The sequence below is a fragment of the Panthera onca genome, assembly GCF_046562875.1.
Source record: "Panthera onca isolate mPanOnc1 chromosome Y unlocalized genomic scaffold, mPanOnc1 haplotype 2 h2.ChrY_unloc_6, whole genome shotgun sequence".
Taxonomy (NCBI): domain Eukaryota; kingdom Metazoa; phylum Chordata; class Mammalia; order Carnivora; family Felidae; genus Panthera; species Panthera onca.
The window spans coordinates 389712-395711 of NW_027675869.1; positions in this window are offsets into that span (position 1 = coordinate 389712).

The following is a 6000-nucleotide window of genomic DNA, read 5'->3' on the forward strand; positions in this document are numbered from 1 at the left end:
GTTTCCACCTTGAAGGAAGGAGACCATGTCCCCAGGCAGGGTGACAGAGCTCGCTACTCAGGCAAAACAATAGAAATTGCATTCCACATGTGGATGATGGAAGTCCTCTCCCATGTAGGATGAAGTACATCTCACTCCCAGGTAGAATGTCTGAAAACATGCTCCCAGACTGGATTTCTGAGATGGCCATCTAAACAGGATGACATGGATCCGCACCCAGGCAGCATGACAGAGATCATGATCCAAGGCAGGAAGAAGGATACCATCCTTTTTCAGGAAAAGAGGGACAGGGAGACCACACACCTAGGCAGGATGATGGATATGGTGCTCCCAGACAAAAAGAGAGATAAGGCCCTCCATGACAGGATGAGGGATACTGCCCTACCAGAGAGGATGAGAGAAATGGTTCCCCATGACAAAAGTGAGTTTGTGCTTCCTGCCACGATGACAGAGTTGGCGCTCCTGGGAAGCATGACAGAGGTAGAGGTCCTAGAGATGAAGGGGACCACTATTCCAGGCATGGTGAGAGAGACATGTTCATAGGCAAGATGTTGGAGAACATGCTCCCTGGCCTGATGAAGGATATGGTCTTATGAGGCAGGATGGTGAAGATCATGTCCCCATGATGGATGACAAATAAGTGCTACCAGGCAGGTTTCTTAGACGGCACTCCAGCGCAGGATGAAAAGAAAAACCATTCTCCCAGGCACCAAGACAGGACGACGGAGATGGATGTCCCATGCAGGATGAAGGTAACCACTCTTCCAGGCAGGATAAGGAGATGTGCTCCAGGGAAAATTTTGGAGAAGATGCTCCCTGGTTGGATGATGAAGACAGTCTTCATAGGCAGGATGCTGGAGATTGTGCTCTGAGGAAGGGTGACAGATATGCAGTCCCAAGTAGAATTTGTAGGTGGTACTCCAGCGTACTGATGAAAGAGGTGCTTCTTCCAGACCCTGATATAGGATGAAAGAGATGATGCTCCCAAGCAGGATGACGATGACTGTTCTAGCAAGGTAAATGACCATAGGGTTCTCTGAAGCAGGATGCAAGATATGTGCTACCAGGTAGGATGAATAAGACAGCAATCCCAGGCAGGTTGACCAACATCATGTTCCCGACGGTATGTCTGAGAACTTGAATTCCAGACAGAATGAGATAGTCCGTGTTGCTAAGCATGATGAAGTATGTCACTCTCCCAGGCTGGAAGAGGGAGAGTCACCTGTAGTCAGGATTATGCAGACTGTGCTCAATGGCAGGATGAAAGAGATGGCCTTTCTATGCAGAATTATGGTTTCTCACACCCACTAAGTATGACAGAGATGACACGTCCAGGCAGGAATTGTAGACTGCCCTATAGGGAGAAATGTTGGAGATCATGCTCCCAGGAAAATTTATGGAAATGATGGAAACCATTTTCCCAAAGGAGAAAAAGGTGACACTCTCATGTTAGGAGACTGGGATTCCTCCTCAAGGCAATAAATCAGAAACCTTACTCTAGACATAATTAAACAGATCATGCTCTCAGGCAGTATAAGAGACACAGCAACCAAGGGAACGTAATGAATATTGTTCTCCAGGGCAGGAAAATGTAGACAGCACATCCAGGCAGATTGAATGTATTCACACTCCCAGGTATAATGAAGGATACTGCACTCTCAGCTAAGATAAATGATACCCTGGGGGAGGAGCCAGAAGGGCAGAACAGCATGGACGTTTTTTGTGTGTCTCACATCCATGAAATACAGCCAGACCAACAGTAAACCATCCTACACACCTAGAAACTGATTGGAAGTTTAACACAACAATCTGCACAACCTGAAACACATTATTCAGCAAGTATGCGACACAAAGAGCTGAACTTGGGGAGCAAGAGACTGGGGGAGGGAGAAAACATACGGGAAAAGGACACCTCCCCAAAAGCAGCTGGAGAGAAAGTAGAAAATTGGAAACACCCACAGGGACTAAACTAAAAATGGAGAAAGGACCAAGGAGAAAGCAGAGGGTTTAAATTCCATGAAGACTGTAGACAAGGGGAGTTGCAAAGGCTGCAACTCCTCAGCTCGATACCTGGCAGTGCTCTGGTGGGAAAGGTGAATGCCCAGGAACAGAGTGGGGTATGGGAGGTTCTTGTACCACATGGGGAAAACTGGTTTCACTGCTGGAAGACCATTTGGTAGAGACTGTTGACATCACCTGTTCCCAGCTGACCCTGGAAGACAGCCACATTTGGTGGTGCTGGGGCAAGGTTGTTGTGGGTGATGCCTGGTGCCAGATCTGTGTTGCGATTTTCCGTAATCCCTGAAAAGCTGATGCTACACTGTCTCGCGATCTTTTTCGGGGGCGGGCTGGTACCTGGCCGCAGTGTCGGGACACTGGCAACAGCAGAGTCTGGCGGGAATTCCTGGGTGCATCCAACCTCCGCCATTGCTCATTTGGCCATTGCTCGGTGAGACCCTCCCACAGAGGGGTGCAACAGATCAAAGCTGCAATCTGTCAGAAGTAAGGGGCTGGGGAAAACAGCCGCATCTGAGACAAAACTTGGGACAGAGTACTGCCTGGGGCCTGGTCACGGAGAGTGCAAAAGTGGGGAGTGGATGAGAGCTGAAGATGGAGGACCGGTGAGCGATTGAAGATCCAAGAAAACAGACTGGGTAACTGGGTGGCGCCTTTTTCACAACTGGCACAATGCCTAGGCGCACCTAACAGCTCTGGAACAATCAACCACAGTAGGCTAGCAGCGCCATCTAGTGGAGAGCAGAGCTGTTACACGAAGCCCGCCCAACTGGGCCAACTTTGCTCTTCAAAAACAAAAACCTCATCCCCGGCTTAATTTGTGGACTACAAAGAGCTACATGGACTGATCTGTAGGGGAAAATGAAGCCATTTCAGTCCTACTTCAATCTGTGAGCACTTTTCATCTATTCATTTTTTTCTTTTTTTCTCTCTTTTCCTTTTTCTTTTTTAGAATTCTTTTGTTTTTCTTCAATACAGAAAGAAAAAATTTCATTTTATTTTCAATTTTTATTAAATATATCTGTCTTTAGTTGTTATTACTAAAATTTTTTCCTTGTGTAATTTTTTTTAAATTCTACTTTACTTCCATCATTTTATTTTAATCTACTTCAGTGTACTCACCTTTTCAAATTTTCAAGCAATTTCCTTTTTTTCTTTCTTTTTCTTGTATCCCTTTTTCATTTCTTTTTTTTCTTGAATGCAGAAAAACAGAGAAACTTCATTTGTACTTTAAAATTCTTTTAAAATATTTTATTTAATTTTTATTACTATATTTTTTGCTTTTATATTTTCTTTTTCAAATTCCATCTTACTCCCATATTTTATTTCAACTACTACAGTGTATTCACTTTTACAAATTTTCAAACTATTTCTTTTTTTTTGCTTTTTTATCTTTTTACTCATTCATTTCTTTCTTTTTTCTTAAATACAGAAAACTAAAACATTCATATTTCTTATTAACTTTTATTAAAAATATTTTTCTGTAATTTTTATACTATATTCTCTACTATTGCGAATAATTTTTTTCAAATTCTATTTTACCCACATCATCTCATTTTAGTCTACTTAAGTGCAATACTTTTCTCAAAATCTCAAACGATTTCCATCTTTTACCCCCCCCCTTTTTTTTCATTTCTCTAATCTGTCAAACCACGTTAACACCCAGACCAAAACACACCTAGGGTCTAGCATCATCTATTCGAAGTGTGTGTGTGTGTGTGTGTGTGTGTGTGTGTGTGTGTGTGTGTGTGTGTCTGTGTGTGTAATTTTTGATTTTTATGTTATTTAATTTTAATTTTTTTTAATTTCAATTTTTCTACTTCTTTAATTCCTTTTCTCCCTTCAAATGACAAAGTGAAGGATTTCACCCCAAAGAAAGTCAAAGAAATGACAGCCAGGGATTTAACCAACACAGATACAAGAAACATGTCTGAACCAGAATTTAGAATCATGATAACAAGAATACTAGCTGGAGTCAAACATAGATTAGAATCCCCTTCTGCAGGGATAAGAGAAGTAAAAAATATCCAGAGTTAAATTTAAAATGCTATAACGGTGCTGCAATCACAGATGGATGCAGTGGCGGTAAGGATGAACAAGGCAGAACAGAGAATCAGTTTTCTGAGAACATAGTGCACAAGCTTATAGAGAATACAGAAGCAGAAACAAAGAGGGAGATTAAGACAAAAGAGCATGATTTAAGAAGTAGAGAAATCAGTGACTCATTAAAAAGGAAAAACATCAGAGTCATAGAGGACCCAGAGGAGGAAGAGAGAGAAATAGGGGTAGTAAAGTTATGTGAGCAAATCATGGCAGAAACTTTCCTAAACTGTGGAAAGATACAGACATCAAAATCCAGGAATCACAGAGGACTCCCATTGATTCAACAAAAACTGACCATCAACAAGCCATATCATAGTCAAATTCACAAAATACTCAGGCAAGGAGAGAATAATGAAAGCAGCAAGGTGGGGAAAAAAAGTCGCTAACCTAGAAGGGAAGACAGATCAGGTTTTCAGCACACCTATCCACAGAAACTTGGCAGGCCACAAAGGAGTGGCGAAATATATTCAGTTGGCTGAATTGAATATGGCTGAAATAGAAAAATACACAGCCAGGAATTCTTTACCCAGCAAGGTTGTCATTCAAAAATAGAAGGAGAGAGAAAAAGATTCCCATACAAACAAAAATTAAAGGAGTTTGTGACAGTAAACCAGCCCGGCAAGGAATCTTAAGGGTGACACTCTGAGGGGAGAAAAGATGAAAATTATATATACATACATATAAATTATAATATATAATATAATAAAATATAATAATATGATATGAATGATATAATAATATAATATAATATAATATAATATAATATAATATAATATAATATAATACAATACAATACAATACAATACAATACAATACAATACAATACAATACAATACAATACAATACAATATAATATAATATAATATAATATAATATAATATAAATGCAAAAATATGTATACATATACATACATATGTATATGTATGCATATATGTATATATGTACATATATATGTATATACACATATATATGTGTGTGTTTACATATATATACACACACCAAAAGGAACCAAAGACTAGAAAGGACCATAGAACACCACCAGATACTCCAACTCTACAAGCATCATAATGGCAATAAATGCATATCTTTCAGTACTCACTCTAAACGTCAATGGACTCAATACTCTAATCAAAAGATATGATGGATAAGAAAACAAGGGGCGCCTAGGTGGCGCAGTCGGTTGAGCGTCCGACTTCAGCCAGGTCACGATCTCGCGGTCTGTGAGTTCGAGCCCCGCGTCAGGCTCTGGCCTGATGGCTCGGAGCCTGGAGCCTGTTTCCCATTCTGTGTCTCCCTCTCTCTCTGCCCCTCCCGCCTTCATGCTCTGTCTCTCTCTGTCCCAAAAATAAATTTAGAAAAAAAAAAAAAAAGAAAACAAGATCTATCTATATGTTATTTACAAAGGATCCCCTTTAGACCGAAAGATCCCTTCAGATTTAAAATAAGGAGGTGGAGAAGGCAGGAATAGCCATACGTCTATCAGACAATCTAGACTTTAAAATAAAAACTGTATCAAGAAATGCAGAAGGGCATATATCATAATCAAGGGGTCTATCCACCAACAAGACCTAAAAATTGTAAACACTTATGTGCCAAATGTGGGGACCAGCCAAATATATAAATCAATTAAAAACAAACATAAAGAAACGCATCAATAGTAATACCACAATAGGAGGAGTCTTTAACACCCCACTAGCAGCAATGGACAGATCATCTAATCAAAAAATCAACACAGAAACAAAGGCTTTGAATGACACACTGGACCAGATGGACTTCACAGATATATTCAGAATAGCTCATCCTAAAGCATCAGAATATACATTCTTGTCCAGTGCGCATGGAACATTCTCCAGAATAGACCATATACTGGAAACAAATCTG